At 42.8% G+C, this 26,903-nt stretch overlaps 1 long non-coding RNA gene across 2 annotated transcripts; it reads right to left on the bottom strand.

The window, feature by feature from the left end:
* Positions 1-1,668: 1,668 nt before the first annotated feature.
* On the bottom strand, positions 1,669-26,496 carry LOC125094352 (uncharacterized). 2 transcript variants are annotated; one of them, XR_007125473.1, is made up of 3 exons: positions 26,420-26,496; positions 8,930-9,029; positions 1,669-1,761 (listed from the first exon to the last, which is right to left on the bottom strand). It is a non-coding gene; the product is annotated as an uncharacterized LOC125094352 (long non-coding RNA). The 2 variants fall into 2 exon arrangements; XR_007125472.1 differs by lacking the exon at positions 26,420-26,496 and adding an exon at positions 25,089-25,346.
* Positions 26,497-26,903: the final 407 nt, after the last annotated feature.

The raw sequence follows: 26,903 nt of genomic DNA, 5'->3' as shown, positions 1-26,903 counted from the left end.
ATGACAACCTTGAGAACGCTCAAGCACTGGCAATGGGGATATAAATTGGTATATTGGCAGGGCCATCTTGGAAAACAAGTGTAGTTGAAAATGTACGTACTCTCTGCCTCAGCACTTCCAAATTAGGTATAGAACCTAGAGCAAAAGTCTGCAGACTTTCTGTGAAGACCTAAGTGGTAAATGTTTTGGGCTTTGTGGGCCAGAAGGTCGTTGTCACAACTACACAGCTCTGCTCTGTAGTTGGAAAGCAGCCATAGATAACATGGAATGGAACAGTGTATTTATGTTCCAATAAAACTTTATTTGTAGACACTGAAATTCGACTTTCTTATAATTTTCACATGTCACTAAATATTTTCCTCTTTCTTTCTTTTTTCAGCTATTTAAAATGTGAAAATGATCCCCATTTTAATGGGCCATACCAAAACAGGCAGCATACTTTCCTAGAGGAACTGTTGTACATGTGTTGTGAGAGGCTCTTGCAAGGACGTGGATAGAACTAGAGGGTATTATGCTAAGCGAAACAAGTCAATCAGAGAAAGCCAATTATCATATAATCTCACTCATATGTGGAATTCAAGAAACAAATCAGGGGATCATAGAGGGAGGGAGGAAAAAAATAAGACAAAATCAGAGAGGGAGATAAACTGTAAGAGACTCTTAATTCTAGGAAACACACTGAGGGTTGCTGGAGGGGAGGAGAGTGTGGGGATGGGGTAACTGGATGATGGACATTAAGGAGGGCACGTGATGTGATGAACACTGGGTATTAGATAAGACTGATGAATCACTGATCTCTACCTCTGAAACTAGTAATACATTATATATTAATTATATTTAAATAAAATACTAAAATAAGAGAAGCTCTTGCTAGAAGGCTCCAGAGGTGTTGCCTGTAATAGTAACAAAATAACAAGTCTACCAAAGAAGCATAGACAATGAACGCTAGTTTATGGCGTAGCCATAGGATGGAACTCTACTTTGTCCTGAAAAGGCATGAATACATTTACATGTATCTATTTTTTTTAAAGATTTTATGTATTTATTTGACACACAGAGAAAGAGATCACAAGTAGGCAGAGCAGCAGGCAGAGAGAGAGAGGGAAGCAGGCTCCCTGCTGAGCAGAGAGCCTGATGCAGGATTCGATCCCAGGACCCTGAGACCATGACCTGAGCCGAAGGCAGAGGCTTAACCCACTGAGTCACCCAGGCGCCCCTACATGTATCTTATAGATAGATCCCAAACACTTAATATTGATAAAAAAAAGTAAGTCACAAAAGGATTCATGCAGTATGATAGTTATATGAAGGGTAAAAAAAAAAAAAAAGGGAGGGGGCAAAATTAAGTAATACATAGGTGATCAAACTATAAAGACAGTCCAGGAAATTATTAACACATAATTTGAGACAGTGGCTCCCTTGGGACCAGAAGAGATGAGGCTGAGTCAAGAGAAGCAGAGAAAAGCAGGTGGGAGCTTCCAAGTTACTGGAATTTTTCTATTTCCTAAATTCTTGTGCTGAGCATACAGGAGTTCCTTTCCTTCTCACACTTTAAATTGTATATCTATAAACAATATACATATGGATGTATGCTTTAGTAGAAATATAATTTTTTAAAAAGCATCGCTCCTGTTGATTTGAAGTTAATGCAGTGCTTTATTCCACGGATTTGTTTACATATTAGGGATGGAGCAGACAGATCTTGGTTTTGTAGGAAAGGGTGCCCTCTTCTGGCGATATGTCCAACGTTGTGAACGATGTCTTACAAAAACTTGCAGACTTTTAAAAATACCAGAAACTCATGAAATGACATGACTAAGAGGTACTCTTTCAGTTGTTTTTGCCTATTCTTAGGCTGAAGTCATTTATTTTTAGAAGTCTCTAGGGAAGCATTTTTTTCTATTTTCATTTAATAATACGACTTGGTTTAGTTTTTAAAATCCTCCTTTCCTTTATATCTTAATTTCTACTTCTTTATCAGTCTATGAAGTCCCTTAGGCCCCTTTCTTGGAAGACTTAAGGTACAAGTCTGGAAGTGTTTAACCTGAGATACCTCCCGTGGTCTGTAATCACTCCAGTAGGTGGGAAAGACAGGGTTTCTTGTTGCCGGCAACAGCTTATTTATTTCGGCAAGTATTTCAGAATTCGATTCAAAGAGGAAGAATCTATTCAGATCTAAAATCTTGTGGGGACTGCCCTGGCTTGCCCAAATATCTAGCATAGGTCTCCCTTTACTTATAACACCACACTACAGTTTCTGAAAAAGATCTGAACAAAAATTACTGTTTGGTCACTAATTACCAAAAATATGCTTGACATTGCAACTTTAGTGAATTGGAACTAATAAATCCGTTTTTTTTTGACCCAGCCACTACAATTTAGTTATATTTGTTCCTTTGTTAACTCACCAAATAAAGTTATTTATGACTACTGTCATCTTAACCTTAAATCATAGTATTTTTTCTCCCAGATCATCTTAGACCACTAGTATATGAGAAATAATCTTTGTAAAGAATTCCTTTTTTGAACATTATATGTTAGTTTGAAAAAATTGTGACATATTTCTTAATTTCTTATCTTTCCTTTCTTTCATGGCTATCATAAACTGAATTTCTATGAAGGGTTTTATTGGCTGTAAACTTGTTTTCCAGCAAAACATATTAACTGAGTAAAAAAAGTGGTTGCACTGCTTTTGAAAATGGGTACTATTTTTATTATGTATGGAAGAAAGAAAAACAGACAAGAGGAATTAGATTTGAGAGATTATCTTTTTTTTTTTTTTTTTAAGATTTTATTTACTTGGGGCGCCTGGGTGGCTCAGTGGGTTAAGCCGCTGCCTTCGGCTCAGGTCATGATCTCAGAGTCCTGGGATCGAGCCCCGCATCGGGCTCTCTGCTCGGCAGGGAGCCTGCTTCCTCCTCTCTCTCTGCCTGCCTCTCTGCCTGCTTGTGATCTCTCTGTCAAATAAATAAATAAAATCTTTAAAAAAAAAAAAAAAGATTTTATTTACTTGACAGAGACCACAAGTAGGCAAAGAGGCAGGCAGAGAGAGAGAGGAGGAAGCAGGCTCCCTGCCGAGCAGAGAGCCTGATGTGGGACTTGATCCCAGGACCCTGACATCTTGACCTGAGCCAAAGGCATAGGCTTTAACCCACTGAGCCACCCAAGTGCCCCTTCAGAGATTATCTTGTCTGTTGCCCCCTCCCTAGGACAACTGCCTTTATCTGAGTAAATGGGAATTCTAATGTGTTCATTTGATTGGTCCCAGATCACACAGTTTTAGTAATTCAGTTAACCCTTTTAACCAGTTTCAAATGGACTTAAGTAGCAGATTGGTCTTTATCTTAATGGACTGTGTTACTTAGTGGGCAATTGGCATGCCCAGTCTTCTACCATTGGGTAGCTGGGAGGCAGTGTTGTATAGTGGGAAAGAGCTTCCAAGTCTGAGAGAGCATGGAGCAGGCTCTCACCACTGGGTGGCAGATGGTGGGGAAATTGCTATGGGTTAAAAAGGGAATAATAATATATACCCTAGAGGCTTGTCACGGGGCTTTAAAGAGACATGTACTGCTTGAAACACAGTAGATCTTCAATTAATAGAAGTTGCCCTCATTACTAGGTATATATTTTTATCAGCTGTGTACTTATTATTATTAGCTATATATTTATGTATTAGTTGTTTGCTTTTTATTAGTGGTATTTTTAAAGTTTACATGTTTTTCGTCTGAAATCCATCTCCGTAATTACTAGTTATGTGCCTTAATTCTCTGTATTTTCCCACAGTCTGTAGCAGAGTGATACATTATATTTAATTCTTTGGTGCCTCAGTTTCCTTATTTGTACTAGGAAGGAGAAATTGAACCAAATAGTTTAAAAATCCCTTTTAGCCCTAACTTTCCACGTGCTCACCAGTTGGTATTTTGAAGCCTCAAATCCCTGCTTTTCAGAGGGTTTTCAGGTCAGAATGGTCTACATCAGCTTCTCACAATAATTCACTCCTCTAAATGCGTAATGAAAAATTTTGGACGGAAGGGCACTGGCTGGCTCAGTTGGTAGAGCATGGGACTCTTGATCTGGGAGTGAGTTCCACACCCATGATGGGTGTGGAACCCATTAAAAAATAATTGGATTGAAAATCATTGTCAGGAGTTTTAAAAAAAATGATGATGGGGTACATCACTGTTTCATAAATGCTATCAGGCAAGCAGAAGAGTAGGGAGAAAAATTCACTTGGATCCATACTTCATATTATTTACCGAAGTCAACTTCAGGGGGACCCAGAAGTTCAATATTTAATACCAATCTATTAAAGACACAAAAAAAGTCCTTGGAAAAAAATGGAATGCCAGATTTAATCCAGCTGCGGAGGAGAGATAAATCTCTGATGCTTCACAAGTATTGGCTAAGGTCAGAGATGCAATATGGGAAGTCGGACTAACATTTGGGGGCACACTAACTGTACTGAAATGAATATTGAAAGAAACTAATAGGATAGAGGAAACGAACATCAGATAACAGCTTTACTGTTCAAATACAGCAGGAACATCAATGCAAAAAGCAAGAGGTGGGGTCTATCTAGGAGGCACTGAAGGTGACCCCGAGCAAGAGTGCAACATCCATGGAAAGTGTTCACGAGCCGATGGAAAGAAGGCGTACAAAGTAAGGTCGCAAAAATTAATGAAAATAATGATGTTCAACCGAGCCTGAGCTACATGGTCACCATGAGGAAACAAAATGTGCTTTCTCATTACAGAAGAGTTACATCTTAACATTTAGTTTACATCTTAGAGATTACGTTTCCAATATGTAGCAGGCTCTTTAAAAACTACCTATACCCATATACTCTGGTTTCTCTTCAGATCGCATAAATCTTTCGTTTTTTACTAAAAACTACTCGTACCCTCCAACCCCTTAATTCTATTTTGGAAATATACCCTAAGGAAATAAACATAGAGGGAAAAACAGTGATAAAAGCACAAATATTGGGGCGCCTGGGTGGCTCAGTGGGGTAAGCCTCTGCCTTTGGCTCGGGTCATGGTCTCAGGGTCTTGGGACCGAGCCCCACATCCAGTGAGCAACCAGGGAGCCCGCTTCCCCCTCTCTCTCTGCCTGCCTCTCTGCCTACTTGTGATCTCTGCTGTCTGTCAAATAAATAAATAAAATCTTTTAAAAAGGGCACAAATATAGCTTCTCCATTTACAGTACAAAGTAAATAGAAAGGGAAAGAGAGTTTATTTTACCAAAAAGAAAAAAATATGGAACTTGTGTACACATGTGTATGTATATGTATGTATGTACATATATGTATGCATGTGTGTACTTAGTATACATAATATTATACATCCATTGATGTGTTCTCTAGGCAGCAAAAGTTAATGTGGTCTGTGTGAAGTGTAAGTACTTGGAATTGTTTGTATGAAAATAATCTTAAGGTGAAAAGGAGAAGCACCAGATCATAATTATATACTGAATACCCCTGAACCCATTCATGTGATGATTATTCAGCTGAGTTTAGGTCTCATGGTCTCTGTTTCCTCCGTGAATCAGATGACTGAGGAGGGCAGGAGATGAGGGAGGCGGAAACTAGAGAAGGCTGTCTAAGAACTGAAGTGGCTGCTTTGGGGCATGGGATAAAGAACAAGTATTCTTGGAAGGACTGATGGCTTAAGTTACGGATCATGACTTTGTTGCAGTCTGAAGAGTGATTTTTTTTTCCTGGCAGTGATCCCAAGTCGGAACGTGGGAGCAAAAAATGGGGACAGAGTCAATAAATAGAAGTTAAAAGTTTGCAGAGAGATGAAAAGAATGACAATAGAACGGGTGAGTTGAAGTATCGGTTAATACATTGGTCATTTCATCGAAAGTAGCGGAAGTGAAACATTGACTTAAGTAAATAATGAACAGCTCATAGATGAAAGGGAAGGTTAGAGACTCAGGCTTAAAAAACAGGTGTGAACCAAGGGAGATCAGACAGCTTATACAGGAAGGAATGACCAGGGCTTCCTGCTGGAATGGCTACCACTGTTGGCAAGGTGGCCCACTGCACCTCGGGGCCTTCTTCCCTCTATATCTGGATCCACCTTGCCCAGATTCTGCAGCCGTGAATACATACTCAACTAGCCATTTGTCCTCTGTAGTCAAGAGTTGACCTCAGGGAGGAGCATCCAACTGGCTAACCCTTGGTCATGTGTCCAATCTCTGCTTTTAGGAGGAAGGGAGAAGTGTCTGGCCCCTTCAGCTTCCACTCTGGAAAAAAGTCTGTACCTCCCAGCAGATTCTCACCATGGGAATCCCCTTTCCCATGAAGAAGGGGGTTTAGACCTTGAATAGGAAAACAACACAACCCTGTTCTTCACTGTAGTGAAAGAATGGTTGAGTATTGGACCCTTGGTTCTGGGATGAGAGGAAAAGATGGTAGTTGAGAAAATTTGGAGAAAAGGGAGATAATGGGACTGGAGATTTTGAAGATGTTTGAATATCAGGAATGAGAATGCTGGGAAGATAGGAGGCTGTCAATAGGACATCAGGGGTTAAAAGTAAAAAGACGAGCACGCAAGATTTCTAGGCATGGATACTACGCAGTTATACATCAAAGCCAACTGAAAGAAAATGTGGAATGGGGAATTCCAGGACTGGGACAGAGGTGATGCTCAGTGTGACAGACCTGTCCCAGCTCATAGCAGAGAGGGTAGCTCTTAACACATAAGTCAATGAATGTCGAATAGGTTTTTTCCTTCTGTGGAGTTTTCTATATTTCTGGTTTATTTTAAAAAAAGAAAATTGTGCTTACTATCTGCCCTGATAATGACTTAATCTGATTTTCTACCTGATTTACAAGGACCTAAATCCCAGCCTTACTAGATTTTTGCTTCATTAACTAGGTGTTCTCATTGCTTCATGTGTATAGATACAAGCTAAACATTTTCAGTACATCTGTAGACTCTCTGGTTTAAAGGGTCTGTTTGGCTGGGTTAGATATTATTGTGGACCCCTTGCCTGTCTGCTCTTAGAGTCATTCTCTGCCTTCTCCCTATCTGTTCTCTACTACCCGGACCTACATTTCTGAGGGTCCCTCATCTACTGGCTTCTTGATAAGGTCAGCTAAAGGCCTAAAGGCAGATTTCGGGCCAGGAAGTGGAGAGAGGCCAGAGTACTTCTCTCTGTGGGTCTGTGCACGCCTCCCTTCAGTCTTCCTTCTCCCCGGCCCCTTCTTTTCCTCTCTTTCTTCCTCCCTCTCTCCCTCCTGCCACCATGTTTCTCTCTCTGGTGAAGTCTTTTGACTTCACCTCATGTCCATTAGCCCCCTCTCTCCTTCTGGGTGCCTCCCACTGGAGGGCCCCAGTTTGGGGACTCTGATGACACCATTTCGTCCTACTGACCCTCTTGCCCCGGGGGTGGTAGAGACTTCCCACGTCTCTAATATCTGGGTGGTCTCACTGTCCCTATTTGGCTTCTCAAGTCCTTTTTATACATTTTTTAAAATTTAAATTAAATTAAATTTAATTTAAATTAAATTTTAAATTTTTATAAATTTACCATTTGAAATTCTCCTTGCTTGAAAGCCCTAAAGTGCTTTCTGTTCTGACAGGATCCTGACTGATCTAATATTCATAGAGAAAACAAAATATTGTGAAATTTACTTCATCTTCAGGTGAAGTCTAAAGCTATCAGACTCAGACAGAGCTTCCTGTCCCCTGAGAACACTTATGTTCAAATGGGGAGTTATATCCCGAAGCTAGAGAACCTAACCATCCATCAAATCCTTTCTCTTTCCTCCCAGACACTCAGCCAGCTTCCATTTCCCAACCATACGATGGATTGCTAGCAAATGGAATATGGATGGAATTTATATCTACTTTTCCGGGCCTGGCCAGAAAAATCTTCCTGCTCTTTCTCTCCCCCTTTCTGCTGACTGGACTTTAACATTTGGGGCAACTCTAGGAGTAGATTTTGAAGCCATCAGAGCCTCCCCCTGTGTGGCCCCTTGACTGTGGGGCAGACCCTTTTCACACAGAGCTCTGCCGATTGGATTTGAGATGAGTGAGAGGTAAACTCTTCTGGACAGCCCCTGAGATCCGGGAGTTTGTTATAGCCTTTAATGCTACATGAACTAATGTTTAACCTAAGAGAATTTTCTATTTGGGAGGATAGTGGTTAGGAATGGAGGTAGATGGGGACTCCTGGGTGGCTCAGTTGGTTAAGCATCTGCCTTCTGCCTTCCGCTTGGGTTGCGATCCCGGGTTCCTGAGATCAAGCCCCAGGGCAGGCTCCCTGCTCCGTGGGGAGGCTGCTCCTCGCTGTCCCTCTGCTGCTCTCCCTGCTTGTGCTTTCTCTCACTTTCTCTCTTGCTCTCTGTCAAATGAATGAATAAAATCTTTGAAAAAAAAAATGGAGATAGATGGTCTTGGAATCCTGCTTGGCCACTTACAGGCTGTCTGACTTGGAGTGAGTCACTAGTGCTCAGTTTCGTCTGCTGTGAAATGGGCCTAATAACAACCCTGTCCCAATGTGGTAAGGAATCACTATGGGTAATGTCTATACATGCCATTCCATGTGTAATTACTATATTATACTGCATTATACGAATTAGTAGGGTAATTAGTGAGAAGAACTGTTAGCCTTTTTTGTTATTAGCCAACTAGAAAATGGAATCGATTTTAAAAGTAATTTCCCTTGCCCTACGTGTATAACTCATAGGTCAACTTACATAACCATCAGACACACCGATGTGATTAAATACCCTCTTTAGCTAAATGGAATTTCATTATGTAATCAATCACATGACCGATGAACTTTTTCCTGGTGTTGTCATTACATTTTTCCACCGCAGTGGCTGGAAAATAATGTGGCTGATACCATCTTCCTAGGAAACGTCAATGGGTAATTGAAAGGTTTTATAGGAAGAGGATTTTATAAACCACAGCCTCACCCGATCTCCTGGTCTGGACTGATGACTCCTTCCTTTGAACCCTCACCACACACTGCACGCTCTGTGACATTTTCTTGTTCAGCTTGCCTGCTCTATGGGCCTAGAGGAAATAGATGAAAGAGAGTTTAGGCAGGATGTTTCCAGGTCAAGGAGAACCCCAGGGGGTAACGAGACACTCCTACTCTGCCTCAGGGGGAAGCCACTGTGGGCCCTGGGCCTGCCAGAGCCAATGGGATGGGATGGTTACTGGAATCTGGCGCCAGCTGGGGCTTGGGGAGAAGGTGGTCCCTCTCTAACTGTGGCTGGAAGGTAGTGCAGCCCCTGTCAAGCCACGGCGTGGCCCATGGAGCCAGGGCCAATAGAAAAGCAAAACAAAACTTTACTCTTGTCTCCCCTGCCCTTTTCCTACTGTACCTCCTGTTGACTAAGCCTATCTGAGCCAGGGAGCAAAGGAGCCTAGTCGTAAAGAGGTCCATAAAAGTCACCCCGCAGGGGTACTGGGCAGGGTAGAGTGTGGATCTCCAGGTGCAAAGGAGAAGATTCAGTCCCTGACCCCGTAAGGCTGTGAGCTTCTTATGAGAAATCTTATTGCCTTTACACCCTTAGTGCTCAGCAAAGGACACTTTAACAGATGTTAGTTGAACACAGAAATATGGAGAACAAAGATGCTTGCATTTATTTATTTATTTAATTTTTTTTGAGCGAGAGAGAGAGAGAGAGACCAAGCAAGGGGCAGGGGAGGGGGAGAGGGAGAGAGAGAATCCCAAGCAGGCTCCACACCCAGCATGGAACCCCACATGGGGCTTGATCTCACAACCCTGAGGTTGTGACCCCAGCTGAAATCAAGAGTCAGATACTCAGTGGACTGAGCCACCCAGGCGCCCCAAAGACGCTTGCATTTAAATGTGAGGAAAAACATATCAGGCTTTGATATTCTTAATTTGCCCTTGGGACAATGAAACTCCCTCCTGGAACTGAAGGGTCGAGCTAAAAGGGCCGGTCAGTTCTTCACAAGCACATGGCACCCCTGTCCTTAAGAGCCATCCTTCCTCATGCGCTGGCACTTGCTCTCCTCCCTTGAGGTCACTCCTTGCCTGTGGCCACCGCGTCCTCTGGCGTAGGTCAGCCTTGCAAGGCTGTGGTGCTGATTCTGAAGCCCTTCACCAGGTCAAGGGCATTCGCCAATGCCCAAGTGGCTGGAACTCCTCATCTTACATTTCCTTGACCTTTTATCCTCGCTAGCTCTTTCGCTGTAGTAAAATCGGCATTTTTAAAAATATTGTATTGTATTTATTTATTTGAGAGAGAGGGAGAGTAGGAGCAGGGGGCATTAGGAGGGGGCAGAGGGAGAGGGAGAAGCAGGCTCCCCGCTGAGTGGGAGCCTGATGGGGGGTTCCCATGGACCGTAGCAGGGATATACTCTAGACTCTGTCGTACTGCTTTCCTTAGTGGGGTACTGTTTCATATGATGTCTTGGTTTGTTTTTTTCATTTTGGGTTCAGAAAAATATTTTAAACACAAATAGTGCATAATAATAGGATATGCATTTCCTGGCAAAAGAAAAACTTTTTAAGGAAGTTTTAAACCCTCAGACCTTATGAATAGTAGACATAGTTTTATTACGGAACTTAGAGGAAGGAGGTATTTTAAATGGAGCTGTTTTGGAGCAAACCCTTTGTATGAGGACCAAGGATTCATCTAAGAGGAAATTAGACAATAGGTATATGGAAAATATGTTCCTGTCACTTTTCCGATTGGTGAAGTTGTTCTGTTTGCTTTGAATGAAGACTGTTTAAAGAAACATTAGAAAACAGAAATTTGGTCAGAAGTGAATCACCTATTATCTCCAGGTTTGTGCAGGCTTAAAATTCAGATAAATAGATTTTTTTAAAGCATTAATTTTTAACAAGCATCACTAATCATTAAGCTCATTTGCATTTTCTACTTCGAGCATTTCATTGAAGGTCACGGACCAAGTTTCTTTTCTGTCATGACTTAGTCACGTGAACTTTGGCCAAGTTTACCTATGACTTTTTTTTAAGATTTTATTAATTTGGGTGCCTGGGTGGCTCAGTGGGTTAAAGCCTCTGCCTTCAGCTCAGGTCATGATCCCAGGGTTCTGGGATCAAGCCCTGCATCGGGCTCTCTGCTCAGCAGGGAGCCTGCTTGCCCCTCTCTCTTTCTGCCTGCCTCTCTGCCTACTTGTGATCTCTGTCTGTCAAATAAAATCTTAAAAAAAAAAGATTTTATTAATTTATTTGAGAGAGAGAAAAGCCTGCACGAGTGAGGGGAGGGGCAGGGGAGAGGGAGAAGCAGACTTAGGGCTCCATGCCAGGACCCCAAGATCATGACCTGAGCCGAAGTTGGATGCTCAACTCACTGGGCTACCCAGGTGCTCCTACCTATGGCTTTTATTGTAGGAAAAATGTTCTCAGGGAGACAAGATGCTTTTCTTTTGCCTCATTATGGCCAAATTAGGAGCCTGAGGATATAAAATAGGATATCCATGTTGTGGTAAGCATATACATCTGTGATCTATATTTTATTCATGAATTCACCATTTATTGGATTGTTTTTTAATCAGGCTCCAAAATAGTCTGGTATTTCAGGGATTTAATAAAAGGTGAGACATGGTCCATCCCTCCAAAAAGCTTTTGTAGTTGGAGAGAAATCAAATGTTAAATAACTCTATAGACCAAAATATGGCAGCCATCATAAGGAACATTTAAGTGTGATCCGAGTGGAAAAGAGAATATACATTTAGAATTCTGAAGGAAGAGAGCTGATTGAAGATAATTCAGAGGAGCTTCTAGAAAGGAGAAGGAGATGAGATTGGTAGAATTTGAAATAACAAGGTTTAGGGGAGGAAATGATGGGAGGGAAGGTTCCTGGAGAATTGTTACAGACCACCCCCCCGCCCACCACCAACTTGATTTCTCCGGCAAGCATGGAATTGGTAACTAATTAGCCCCATCGAAACAACTTCACCTGTGGTGGCACAATGGTGGGCCTTCTGTTGCAGACTGAGCAATTATATGCACCAATTGGCTTGTCTGTAGACTTCCCTAGGTGAAATGCTCAGGGTGTGATGAAGGGGAAAAAGCCAGATAAATGATTCCACTTTAGCAAGGATGTTAAGGGATAGTTTTGCTTCAACACTAAAAAGCAGAAACATAATACAAAAGAAGGTAGGGCAAGAAAATCAATATTGGCAAGTGATTCTAAATATCTGGTTATTGCCACTGGATTATAAAAATGTATTTATTACATTAGGATACAATAGGTATAACCAGAGGCACTGACAACATATAATAAAAGAAATAAATTAAAAATACATCAATACATTTAGGAATTAAACTCTTTATCTCTTTTAAGTTTTACTAGTCCTTGCATTTGACTGGGGTTTCTCAACACCAGTGCTATTGAGATTTGGGGCAGGATAATTTCCTGATGTTCAGGGCTGTCCTGTGCTATTCTAGCTGTCTAGCAACATCTCTGTTCTTTACCTATTGGATGTCAATAGCATTCCTCCCCACCCCCGCAGCGTGACAAACAAAAATGTCTGCAGACCTTGGCAAATGACATCTGGAGGGCAAAAATCACTCCTCCTGAGAACAACTAATTTAGATAAAAAATTTTTTGAAGTCCTAAATAGGTTTAACAAAGGATTAAACATGTGGTTGGTAGAGTATGGGGTTGGCATAGTGAGAAAAGAAAGAAATAAAGACAGTTAAAAACATTTATTCAAGGAATTATGCTCTCATTTATTCCTAGAAATCTTGACTCTTTCTGGTAGAAAACACACAATATTATTTCTGAAAAAAGCCACCGGCTGTCTTGAGCTCTCCAAACCAAGGTTTGGATGTTCTTGGCAGCGGACCTTTGCTGGCTGAGTGCAGGAACCTTCTGGGCCTAGTCTGGGACAGACACTCACGCTTTTTATTTATTTTTTAAGATTTTATTTATCCATTTGACAGAGTGAGATCACAAGTAGGCAGAGAGGCAGGCAGAGAGAGAGGGGGAAGCAGCCTCTCCGCTGAGCAGAGAGCCCGATGTGGGGCTCAACGTGGGGCTTGATCCCAGGAGTCCGGGATCACGACCTGAGCCAAAAGCAGAGGCTTTAACCCACTGAGCCACCCAGGCACCCCCCAGACACTCACTCTTTTATCTGATGAGTATTTCATGACTTACCAACCTCAGGGCAGGGGCTAAGGTGAAGCTGGTTGGGGCAGATGGCCTCTCTCCAGCGTTTACACCTTTCTCTCAAGTGGATGAGCAAGGAGCGCCTGGCTGACTCAGTCAGCAGAGCGTATGACGCTTGATCTTGGGGTCATGAGCTCCAGCACCATATTGGGCATAGAGATTACTTAAGAAAATAATAAATAGATAAAATAAAGCGACTGTGCAAGATATGGGGAACACACCAGGTGACTACGCCCCACGGAAATGACCTTCCCTGTGTAGAGAGAGCAAACCAAATTGTTCAGCTTTTGATGGGCGGTGCTCTCCGGACAGACGGGCTCAACACGGGGTTCGATTCTCGCTACTAGGCAGAATTACCTCATCGATACTGGCAATGTTCTCTTCTCGATCTCTAGGGATGTAAGCATTGGTAGCCTTTTAGGAAATGCATTATATTTTATGTATGAAAGTGGAGGATATTTTAATCTGAATATTTGGCATCAGAGTTCCTTTTAGGGAGAGCTGATGTTGTTGGAAAAACAAACATTTGATGGATACGTAGAATGAAGGAAGAAGTGTTTGCTGCATTTTGTGAAAAGGGTGATCATGTTTACCAATGCTTTCTGTGAAGCAAAGGGATGATTCTGCTTTGCCTTTTGGAGGAGAGAGTGAAATAAAAGGGACAGGGGAAGGGAGAAATAGAAAGGAGGAGGGATAAGCAAGCTGGGAAAAGGTTGTACAATTTTCACCCTCCCTAGTTCCCCAAAGTAAAAATCTCCTCTCTTGTTAGGGATCTATGAGCCTGCAGGTAGTACGAGACCAGACTCCTGGTGGCTTAAATAAATGGGAGTTCATTTAAAATCAGAGATATGTAATTCTTGGCGTGGATTCAGTTGCTCGGTGATAACAGCAGGGATCCACACGCTTTCTGTATTTCCATGTTATCATCCTTATCCTGTTGGCTTTTGCTCCTGCTTACCAGGTGTGGTCTCTGTGAGCTGCTGTGGGCTCACACATTGAGTTGGTATTTAAGGCAGAAAGAAGGAAAAAGAGGGAAAAAGCTACCAATGATGGCCATGTTCTTCTTCTTCTTCTTTTTTTTTTTTAAAGATTTTATTTATTTATCTGAAGGCAGAGATCAGAAGTAGGCAGAGAGCCAGGGGAAAAGCAGGCTCCCCACCGGGTAGAGAGCCCGATGTGGGGCTCGATCCCGGAGACCCATGAGATCATGACCCACGCTGAAGGCAGAGGCTCCAACCCACTGAGCCACCCAGGCACCCCTTGCAATGTTCTTCTTTTAAAAAAGTGAAATCTTTCGTGGAAACTCTTACTACTTACACGTGGTCTCCCTGAGCTCAAGGGGAGAAAGGAAATAATTAGCCTTTATATCCTCTTTAACAGAGGCAGGCAAAGGGGAAGGCATGGTGCTGGGCCAGCCAAGCTCCACCATTTGCCTCCTCTGCTGAACTTGTGAAGGTCGGCTGTGTGAAAGAAGGCAATGAGTTTCATCCTGGGAATTGATTCGGTGTGAACAAAAGCGGTCATGAGAGAATCAGAGGTCACAAAGCAAGGAAGATCAGGAGAATGCAGCCTTCCAGAAGAAGCAATCACGGTGAGAGCTCACAGGCTGTGGATTTGAGGGGTGAGGCAATCGCAACAATTAGATCTCATGACTGATGTCTGAGTTGTATTAGCCCCTAGTGAATCACCAATTCCTACTAATTATTCTTCTCTCTGGTCTTCAAATTTGCCGCTTTCACACAGTCTCTTCTTTAAGGTCAAATCTAATGTCTTGCATGCCATTCTGGAACTTTCCATCACTTGCCTCGTTTCTCTGCCTTCACTTTTTCTCTTTCTAGTTCATGTTTTTGTAGCTTGTTGTTTATCTAGCTATTGCCCAATACCTATAAAAACTAAAATATTGCTTTCAGGGAGAAATAGCATAATAAGTAAATGGCGAGAAGTTGGGCTGTCTTACATGGTGGTGAGAAATTGGTAACGGAAACATTCATCCTAAAGCTGGGGTGGAGATGTCCCCTCGTTTACTGCTGAGAGCTCCATCTTCAAACACAGGTCCTTCCCCCTCAGCTCTCTAGGCCCCTGTCAGAGAGGCACAGAGCTCCTTTAGGTTCCCAGGTACCAAGAAAGCCCACACCAATACTTTCTGGTGCCAATTATCTACAAAGCTCAAATAGATACGTCACACCTCTCCACAACAAGCAACAGAAATATGATTATCATAAAACAAGCCTTGAACAATATCTATAAATAGGAAATGTGTTGTAGAATATTTACCTTGGGAAAATGCTTAAAATATCTTGCTAAATGGGAGAAGTAGGCTCCAAATCAGGATGCATAGACAGTTTTCTCAAATACAGAGCGAGAGACATGGAAGCTTTGCATTATATGTTCATCTTGGGTACTAAGTTTAGAATTTAATTTCCAGGAAGGTGTGTCTCCATGATCATGTTTAATCTACATAATAGCCAATCTATTAATATGTATCAAGGTTACAGTTGCTTAATATTAAAATGTAACCGAGTAGAAACTTCCAGTAAGCAGGCAAACTTTTGAATTCTCCACCTACCCACCCCAGGTTATTTTAAGATACTGCTTTTCTTTCTTTCTTTAGTCTAGCTGAGCCATTCTCTGACTTCAGTATGCCTAAGAAGCATTTTCCAGGCTTGGAAACTTAAAACCATGTACAATCTTAATTTATGAGTGATTTGAGGGCAGCTCGGGGATAATTTGCAAGTTTCCCCCCTTTTTAAGCTGACTTTAGAGGTAAAGCTTGAATCACTTGCTAGTCAGCATATCGACGTTAAGAAAGAAGATTTAAATGGATATCCTGTATATGAGAAAGTCGGCAGCATGATTTTTGATAATGGGATTATTAAAAAAGCTCTTACTCTGTTTTCATCTGTATTTTCTAATTTTTCCAAGATGAAGCTGTAGTACTTTCCTAATCAAAAAAATTTATTTAAAAATAATCAAATGATCAAAGTTCACCAACAACCCCCCTCCCCCCTTGACTTTGTTGGCAGCCTGAAGTTAGAGCCTGTCACAAAAGCTGCTAGGACGATTCTAGAAGCTAACCCCACCCTCCACCCAGTGCCAAGCCCCACAGATCTGCTATCTCTCCCTTCAAGACAGGTACTGGCAAATGCCTTCCCATGGGGTTATTTCCAACAGGGTGGCAGACCCAGAGATAAATCAATCCAGCTGTAGGTAGCGACAAACAAGTCAACTCTCTAACAGAGTGGCCAGCAGTGCTAGACGACACCCTGACTCCCTTTGTTCCGTGGCTTTGAGATGATCAGTTTTGTGATTTCCTTGTGTGCGCTCTTGGTTTTTTGCTAACCACGCAGGATTGCTGTGGTCACAGAGGTAAGATTTCTGAATTTTCCCATGCTTAATTGATTGTCGAGCGTGTACTTGGTGCAAAAGAATTTGGTTTAGGTTTATCATGCTGAGCATTTAAGTCAAATTAGTAGCACGGCCCTTTCCAAAGTATGTGGAGACTCAACCAGTTTAGCTACTCCGTGCTGTTCAGCTTTATGCAAACATGTTTTGTGTTTCTCAGATTTTTTTTTTTCCCCAGGACCTCGAGGGGGGAGAGCCAGAATGCTCTTTCTCTGTGCTTGCAAAATCTTGGCCCATATGCTCAAAAGCGGTAGGCAATATTGAAAAGGAATAAAGAAATACTCACAAAACATCCTCCCGAAAAGACCTTTGTGGCGCTAAATTTTATTGGAGGTAGAGAGCTCTGCGTGTCTAGTAGGAAACAATGAAGCTCAGCGGACCACCCAGGGGCACTCTCTCCCCAGGAAATTGCTGTGGTTTCCAGCCCAGGCCCTTTCGGCTTTTTAACTGTGGCTCAGCTTAGACAGCTTTGAAGCAGCCATAAAACAACCTACAAAGGCAGTTTGCAGATGCCACTGAGAGAGGGGACACGGTAGGAAGCAGGTCATTTATTTTTATATACTTATTGGCCTTTGTCTCCCCTTTCATGCTCATTCTCCTCCTGAGCCATCATAAAATTGTGGGGAGGAGCAAAAGCTCATCACCTTAAGATCTAGATGCGAAGTGGCGGAGGGATTGAAGTTACTGTTTTTCTCTTTCAAAGGAAAATAAAAGCAAACAGGTAATTTGGGTATGTGAGGGATGGCAGACACATCAAAGAGCCCTGTAAAGCTGTTGAGTTTATAGGAGCGTCAAAATGCCTGAGCGTTCGTGCAGGTTTTTGTTTTGATTTGTTTTAGTTCAGCCGGACAAATAGTCTTCCCTCCCTACATGATCTCACCACGTTTGCATCATGCAAAATCCTTCTTGGAGCAGGAGCTGGCTTCTCCATTGGCAGGACCGAGGGGGAGCCCACGAGGGACAAAGAAGTTCTTGGGGACCCAGGAGATGGTGTAGGTAGCACGTTTTTGGAGGTTACACGTGAAGGTAATGAAGAACAACCACACATTCTGCCCTGGCTTGAAACAAACCTCCTTGCATACCTGAATCCCCTAACCAGCTTGCTGAAAGGCTTTCATTCATCATGAAGCTTCCATGGGAGATACTTCGAGAAAAGGGTAGAACGGAGGTTCTTCTGGGGTCAGCTCTCTCTTCTCTGGCAGCAAGTGATTGCTTAGAAAATTCTGAAATCACTGTATTCATTTGGGCTCATGGCTCTTCACATATTTTTAAATGTAAGACACAGTTTCTTTCAAATGGAGGTTAGTCACAATTTTCTTCATAAGCATTGTATTTCACTATGGTTCCACCTTTAGGCCTTTGAGAAGAGTGGGTGATTTTAAGTTGTTCTTAGGAGACTGGTCTTTCCTGTCTTGTCAGAGCCCATTATCACTTCTCACCTGATTTGCAAACAAGATGGCGACCAGGATGGTTGGAACCCTTTCATATGGGTCACTGAATGTCCACTGTAGGCTGAGGCTCTTCTGTAGGATGTGATGGCCAGCAGCAATGAACCACAGTTCAACCAGCCAATCAGCACACGTTTACCACTGGGCCAAGCACGGTGCTCAGCATCATGGGAGTAGACAGAGGTGCTGGTATGGTGTGTATTCTTGGGGGAAAAGGGGAGGGGTTAATATTTAATAAGTGCTCACCATATAGTTGGCACTCTGCTAGCCATTCAAGAAATACACAGATACAAAGCATGGTTGTCCCAGGGAGCATACAGTCAGATTGAAGAGTGAAGGGCACACACACACACACACACACACCATATGCCATATATCCTTTTTGTAGCAAACAAAAGTCATTTAATCCCCATAACATAATGAAACTTGGCATTATTATGATCCCTGTCATACAGCTGTGGAGGTGAGGAAGATAAGCCACGGAACTGGGATTTCTACCCAGGCAGTTTTGCCATTGACCCCACGCCATTAATCCTGTAGATGGCATCACGCATTCCGCATATGCACAGAAGTATGTTACAAAACAAAACTGGAGTCAAGTAGCCTTCACTTTTGGAATTCTTGCTATCCAACATCAGAAACTGATCAGAGGAATGTGTGTGTGTGTGTGTGTGTGTGTGTGTGTTTATCTACCTGTACATACTGGTCAGAGCCTTAGCAACCATACTCTTACCATGTGCTGGGTGAAACTCAGGAATGAAATATAGTTAGATGATACACTTTCATTGGTACCCAGAGTAGCGATGTAAGCTCTGACCACTCACTATCAGAAACAGTGTTTGGAGAGGAAGTGATCCTTGTATATTGAGACATATACCAAAAGCAACAGGAGGTGGTAGTTGAAATCAACACCTCAAGGGTAAATAGACGTTAGCCCAAAGATGAAGGAGAAAGGCCCAAACAGCGGAGATGCACGGGGGAGGCTTAAGCACTTGTATTCAGAACAAGAAGGCTGGAAAGCCCGGACAGAGAGGGGCCAGAGAGGAAGCTAGCCAGGGAGACAGTGGTGAGGTTGTTCAGAACAATGACTGGATTTCGTGGTGTAGACAATGGCATGTCACTGGTAATTTTAACTAACGTGAGTGACATGATCAGATTTGTGAATGCAAAAGATTCTGCAGTTTCAGTCTTTCCAAAGGTTTGCTGTTAAGTGGCTTCTGCATGCTTGGGAATACTTTTGTGGAAGGAATGGTATTGCTAGTGGCAGACCGTGAAAGTCTAGTTGTGGATTTTTTTTTTGTGCTAGGTAACAATGTTGGCCTTAAAAACATTAGAGAAAGCCACAGGGGACAGTGGGTCTCCACGGGGACACAGGCACAAATAGAGATAATATATATGCAGTGACCTGTATAGTATAAATTCCTTGTTGGTTTATCCCTCTGCATGAAATAGTTAAATTGGAAAGCTATGTTTTGTTTGTAACAGTAGAGGCATTATCTACATTTATATTGGGCTCTGAGTTCTTCAAAAAAACATGGCAGTTTACTTCTTCAAGGCCAATGGGAGAGCTTGCTGCTTTGAATCCCTCTGACTTTGGTTTCTGATCTCAACTTATTTTTCCATGGCTTCACCTGGTTAGGTCAGGCCCACTCAGGACCTCTCCCATTTGAATAACTCAAAATCAACTGATTAGGGAACCTTAATCACCGCTGTAAAGTCCGTTTTCCTATGCCATAGAACATGACCTAATCACAAGAGTCGTAGCTTATGGAGTGGCAATCTTGAAGATGATCTTAAAATTTTGCCCATCATAGGTATCCTCAAAAAAGGAAGCTAACCTCTCAGAAGCTATCCTTGGATACCTCTGTTTACCTCCGCTGAATGGTTTCCTCCTCCCAGACACCACTATTCATGGACGCAAGCTTGTTGACCCTAGTCTGATAGAGCTTGCATTTCCAGGGTTGCTCCCCCGTGAAAGTAGGTGTAGGTGGGAACACTTTGGAAATGAGTTGCTATTTATTTAGGCTATAGTGGTAGTGACCATCACAGAAGCCAAGGAAGCCAAGGACTGCTTCCTTTCCCTTTGGATACAGAACCAGGCTACACTACCCACGCTCCCCCCTTGGATATGGTCCGGTAACTACCCTCCCGCACAATCCTCCACTGTCTTGGTGTCTTGCCATCTAGGAAGTTAGGAATCAGAGGACTCTCCTGCCCTGGGGGATGGCGAAGACACAAGGAGGAATGGGGTCTGGGTCCTGAGTGATTGCTTGGAAGACAGTCACATAGTAGGGCTGCCTGGCCAGGAACACTGCATTTTCATGAGTGAAAGCGAACTCTTTGTGTCAAGCATGACTGTTGTAACAGTTAATGTTCCCTGATGGGTTTCATCCTGCCTGTGGCCCCAGAGCTTCTCCACATGATACTTAGAGGAGTATCATTAATCTGGTGGTGTTACTTTTGTTACTTGCCTTTATTATTTTATCTTATTTTATTTTTTAAAGATTTTATTAATTTATTTCAGAGAGAGTGACAGAGAGCACCAGCATAAGTAGGGTAGAGGGGCAGAGGGAGAAGCAGACTCCCCGCTGAGCAGAGCACCTGATACGGGGCTCGATCCCAGAACACTGGGATCATGACCTGAGCCAAAGGCAGATGCTTAACTGACTGAGCCACCCAGGCTCCCCACGACCTCCTTGTGTTTTTTAAACATAAAAATATAATCCATATCCTATGGACTACCAGAACACACAAGAGGATATTTATTATATTGGGGGAATGAAATAGTATTCAACTTTTTTTTTTTTTTTTTTGATGATATAAGCTATTGAAGTTTTAGGACAATGTCTGCGTAGATCTACTTGTAAAAGGAAAATAAATTTTTTCTTGCTAGCTGAAGTATTCTCTTGACATCAGTAAGTTAGAAATCCAACTGATTTTCCTTTTATTAACCTGATTGATTTATATAATCATTGTCCCAGACTAAAGCCCGAGTATATTGAGAGGCTACCTAATGAAAACCAAGAGATCAAGTTTTTGCTGCTTGTCAAGTTGGTCGCTACACTTGTAAGTTTACCTTCTTAAATTTCTTTCTAGGGAACAATGATGTCATTACTTAGAATTTAGCTGTTTCTGGGAACCCACTATGTGATTTTAATGACCCTAGTAGAGGACATTTTGTTTGGTGCATTGAACTAAAAGAATCAATACTAATTCCAGTTTATTTAATAAAATAGCTTGATATTTAATATTCAAACATTTTGAAAACTTAAGGTAACATTTCATGGGCTTTATTGATTCATTTCACTCAAGGTAGGACTATCTGTGGTCTGAGTTAGCTTATTCCCTCAGGAATAAATTGTTAGAAAAAAGATAAGGTAAGAAAAAGCAACAAAAAAAGGTATAGTGAATAGAACAACAACACTGGAATTGTAATTTAGGTAATGAAAGAAGGATGACCCAATGCAAGAATAATGAACAGGAGCAAAACCAAATAAGACATATGCGAGCTGGAAAAAAAAAATCAATATTGACACATTTTGTAACTTACGGGCTTAAGAAAAAAAGGGAGAATAAGATAAAAACTTAACTCTAGGCTAATGGAGTCAAGAAATATTAACTGAAGAATGTGAGTAAGAAGAGAAAGAGATGCCAAGTATGCTAAATGTTTAAGAAAAAGAAGGAAATTCTGTAACTTGGGACAACATGAATGAACCTGAAAGGCATTATGCTGAGTGAACTAAGCCAGACACAGAGAGACAAATACCTCAAGGTGTCGCTGACATGTGGAATCCCAAGAAAGAAAGAAAGAAAGAAAGAGGAAAGAAAGAAAGGTAGGTTAAAATAATCTCAGAAACAGAACAGAAAGGTGGTTGTTGGGGGCTGGGGGAACTAGGGAAAAGTGGTCAAAGGGTTCAAACTTTCAGTTGTCAAATGAATAAGGCACAAGGATTGAAGGTAAAATACGGGGACTATAGTTGGTAAGACTGTAGTGTATAACTGAAATTTGCTGAGAAGTTAAATGTTTTCACCAAAAAAAAAGGGGGGGGGGAGGAGTGGGGTGATGTGTTAATCACCTTGAGGGAGGGAGTCCTTCCACATCCCGTTGTGGTTTTAACATCTTACAGTTTTATTTAATGATGCCTCCATAGAGCGGGGTGGGGGGAAAGAAAGCTGAAAAGAAGCTTTAAAATCCCACAGTGCTGGCTTCACATTCCAGTTCTACTTTCATCTAGGCTGTGGCCTCGGATTAATTAATTATTTACCACTCGAAGTTCAAGTGTGCCCAACTGTCCTATGAAAATAATAATACCTCCCAAGATGCCAGCAAAGCTGGATTTCTCAAGCGTTTCCAGTCTCCGGTGCTGTAGCCAAGTCAGCCTCTCTCCCGCCCGGCCACTTCTCTCCTCCCGTGGCCATTAAGTGGCAGCTGGGAAGGGGCGGCTCAGCCACTCTATTTCCAGGCTGTCCGCAGGTAGGTGTGGTCACGTGACTAAGTTCTGGTCTGTGGAATGTGAGTGGACACCACACGGGCCACTCTGGGATCTACGGGCTAAGACGCTGGATGTGTCTCTTCTATGGGTCTGCCCAGCCTTGACCATGTGGATGAGACTGAGTCCCCAAGGCCCTGAATGACCGGAGCAGAGCATCTAACAACCTCAAATACCCTCCTCACACTAGTGGCTCCATGGGCAAGCAGCAAATTTCCATCCTCTCTCAGCTCCTGCTGCTCTCCTTTGTTACGAGATCCTAGTCCTGTCCTAGCAAATACAACCCCATTTAGACAAACAGGTCTCTCCTTCCCCCCTCATGTATTTATTCCCCTGTTGACTCCAGTAGAAAATCACTGCAGATTCTGGATATTTCCACCCACCAAGAAAATGGAGTCAGATGACTTTATGAAAAGTTCTAGAAAAACTGGATATTTTTACCAGATATAAAAGGACCTTATTTAATTTTTCCCCTATAAGCTCCCCACTCTGAAAAAATATCTGATACTTCCCTTACTGCTTTAAAATATAGTCTAGGGGCGCCTGGGTGGCTCAGTGGGTTAAAGCCTCTGCCTTTGGCTCAGGTCATGATCTCAGGGTCCTGAGATCGAGCCCCGTGTCGGGCTCTCTACTCCGTGGATAGACTGCTTCCTCCTCTCTCTCTGCCTTCCTCTCTGCCTACTTGTGATCTCTGTCTGTCAAATAAATAAATAAATAAAATCTTTAAAAAAATAAAATATAGTCTATTAGTAGAAAGTTGAGGTACAGGAAAGCCAATAGATCGAGTCGATGGCCATTGAAAAGATAATTTGTTACTGTTCTTGAGAGGAACTGGGGCCACACCGAAGCGCTGGGGTCTTGGTCAGGAGGCAGAAGGAGAGGTGGAACGTGGGCAAGAGTCTTTATCCTTTTTACTGTAGGAGTGAATAGGTGAAGAGAAGCAAACTGTCTTAATTATTGGGTAGTTTGAGTAATTTCAGCGGGCTGTGCATAGGTAAGAGCTGTCCATAGTTGTCTGGTACCTGACATTGTGAGTACTAGGGCGGACAGATAGTGGTTTGAAGGGTGAGATGGTTGGGGTGTGGATTCTGGATCAGTTGGTTTGTATTTGAAGAGCACACCAGCGGGTGAGTTGTTTATTTTCTCTAGGAACTGACAAACCCTGGGAAGAGCAGTCACTCTAGGTCAGAGAGCCCCAGATATCAAAGCATCAGGTTATAGAAAATCAAAGATGTGCTTAATACACTCACCCCTTCCCACAGATTTGAAAATCTCTTTGACTGGAAAATAGTAGGGCTTCAATAAATGCTAAATATCATTTTTAAAAAAGATTTTATTTATTTATTTGACAGAGATTACAAGTAGGCAGAGAGGCAGGCAGAGAGAGAGAGAGAGAGAGGAGGAAGCGGGCTTCCTGCCAAGCAGAGTGCCTGATGTGGGGCTCAATCCCAGGACCCTGGGATCATGACCTGAGCCGAAGGCAGAAGCTTTAACCCACTGAGCCACTCAGGTGCCCCTAAATATCATTTTTATTACATACCAATTGTGCTTTAGCATGCAAACATATGAAAGATCGTTCCTATCCTCAAACATTTAATAATCAAGTTGCATAGATAATATATAAATGCAAAAGGTAACATAAGGCAGTGTAAGTACCCAAGGAGTAATATAAGCAATGAGGAGAAGGGAGGTTCTGCAGACCCCAGAGGACTCTGGGGTAGGATGGTTCAAGTAGTGTGGGGAAGAGCTCAGATGGGCCTCTTGAAGGCAGAGTGGGATTCCAATAAGGAGAGTTAAGGTGGAAGAACATTGCCCCAGAATGTAGGGTCCAAGAGACCATGTCCAGCTTGCTCATCACTGTTGCCACCAACACCCAGCACAGTGCCTGGTACAAGACGGACAGTCTGTAAATCCTGGTTGGATGAAAATAAGTTCTGGGTCTTGGAAGAAGGACTAGAATGAAACTGATCTGAATAATGAAGCAATGTGTTTGGAAAGGTAGGTTGGGACCCTGTGTTATCTCCAAGAAACAGAACCCACGTGCAATGAAATGTGCAAGGATTCTAGTAAGGGAAGCACCCAAGACAAAATGAAGAGGGATCCAGGCAAGGCTAGGTGAGCCAGCAGACCCTGAGTAAAGGAGAGAGAGAAAAGGAAAATTGGGGTAGAAGCATCCTAGATTGCTGCATAGTTTTTCAAAGACCATCAAGGAGCCCTTGAGTGAAAGTTCCTGTCAGATGTTTGGGAAATTGCCCAAGATCAGATATCAAAGTCAGGACTAGAACTCAGATCTCCTTTGTTCTCAGCTCAGTGAGCTTTCCTTTTTTTTGATGAATAAATAAAACTTGTAGGAGGTCAAATGGCTTTCCCAGAATTGAAGGAGAATTTTGGGTTCAACCTGTCCCGAGTTCAGTGATAGAGCGTAAAACTTCCTGGAAAATTACGTAAAAAAGATAACCTGTTTGCCATATGCTTGCTAGGAATAGGTCCAGGTTGGCACCTAGAAAACCACTTGATGAATGCCAAGGCCAAATTCCTGCTTTGAATTTGCAATTACCCTTCAGCAAGGAGAAACTGTGTCACATAATAGAAAAAGTACTGGACAAGGTCACTGACCAGATGAGCAACTTTCCTGGACTCCTTTACTCGTGGATGAGATGTATGCACAAGTCCACCCAACCCAATGCCTGAGGGGGGGTTCTAAGAACACAGATAGGTATGAATGTTGTGGCTTCAGTCATGGAGGGCAAGGAAAATGGTTGCTCTTGGGGGGGGCGGGGGTGGTGTCAGGATGACTTCTTCAGATTGTGCTGAAGGTGTGGTGAGAACATCACCTTTGTTAAATACCTTTCCTGTGCCTGACTCTGTGGTAGGCTCTGGGAATAAAATGATGAGTGAGACACGGTACCTGGGACCTTGAGGAGCCCCTATTCTACTAAGAAGACCCGGCGGGAGGTAATGTTGGATGAGGGATAGGAGAGGAAGAGGGCTTTGTGGGGTGTCCTGTGGAATGCTGGGTACACCACATAATCTCACAGTTGGTTTCTTCAAATGAAATACTGCTCAGGGGTGTTGCGAATGTGAGAAATAACACCGATAAGCTGACCAGACCAGCATCTGGAACAAAAGTGTTCTTCTCAACATGGCTTGCTGTTGTAACTAGTGGGACGGGGTAAGAGATTATTGAGTCCAAGTGTTTCTAGGCTGTCCCTTGTCCATCCACCACCCCTGCTCTAGACAGAGACCGCCTTCTCGGGCTGCTCACTCGTGGGCTTTTACGGGTGTGAGACACTCTTGGGGGTGAGGCTAAAGATGAGGATATAGAATTGAAAATAGGTGAAGAGGAATTAGGGGTACAAACTTCCAGTTATAAAATAAGTCACAGGGATGATGACACAGCATTGGGAAGATAGTCCACAATACTGTAATAACGCTGTAGGGTGATGGGGGTGACTGTCCTGATCGTGGTGAGCACTGAGTAATGCTGAGAATTGTCGCATCACTACATGGTACCCTGGAAATTAATACATTGCGCGTCCACTATACTTCAATGATAAAACAACAACTAGGTGATAGGAAATGACAGGCATAGAGGAGAGGCCAAGTAGACCCAACAGGGCACTGAGTGAGAGAGGAGGGGTGGTGAGAGAAAAAAAAAAAAAAGGCTCCCTGGGCCAGGAGAGGACTGGGTCAGGAGGGTGGATGGGAATGGGGCTGTGGGGTGAGGGAATACACATGTACCCGGAGACTTTTTTTTTTTTTAAAGATTTTATTTATTTATTTGACAGAGATCACAGGTAGGCAGAGAGGCAGGCAGAGAGAGGAAGGGAAGCAGGCTCCCTGCTGAGCAGAGAGCCCGATGTGGGGCTCAATCCCAGGACCCTGGGATCATGACCCGAGCTGAAGGCAAAGGCTTGAACCCACTGAGCCACCCAGGCGCCCCCTACCTGGAGACTTTGAACGAGACCCTTATCCCTTCATTTTTGAGAGATAAAGAATAAAGATTTCCTTTTTGCATGTCTTTGGCTGCCTCTGCCTCTTTAATTATGATGTCATAGAAAGACTGAACCACAAGGGTTTGGCATTCTAAAGGCTCCCATTACACACGTACAGAATTGGAATGCATTCTGGTGACAGAGGTATTTACAAAGTCCCGTGGGGTTCAAGGCAGGAGCAATCCTTTCTCATGAATGGGTCAGAGACAAGGAAGCGTTTCACCTGTTTGACGGCTGGCTTTGATTCTTCTTGCACGAATGGCTTTGGTAAAATCACTTAAACTCTCTGAGCCTCGACTTCCTCATCTCTAAATGAAGGATGAGTTTTAAAAATACCCCCTTTAAAGGCTTTGCGTGAGGATTGAAGGAGATAATTGAATGTATAAAGTGAAGAGGCAGTTGAGGGTTCTAATCGAGAGCACGGGTTATGAGGCTA

This window comes from Lutra lutra, chromosome 2 (genome assembly GCF_902655055.1).
Source record: "Lutra lutra chromosome 2, mLutLut1.2, whole genome shotgun sequence".
In the NCBI taxonomy this organism is placed as follows: domain Eukaryota; kingdom Metazoa; phylum Chordata; class Mammalia; order Carnivora; family Mustelidae; genus Lutra; species Lutra lutra.
Note: the sequence above shows the minus strand (reverse complement) of the source record. Positions and strands in the feature narration are given on the sequence as shown.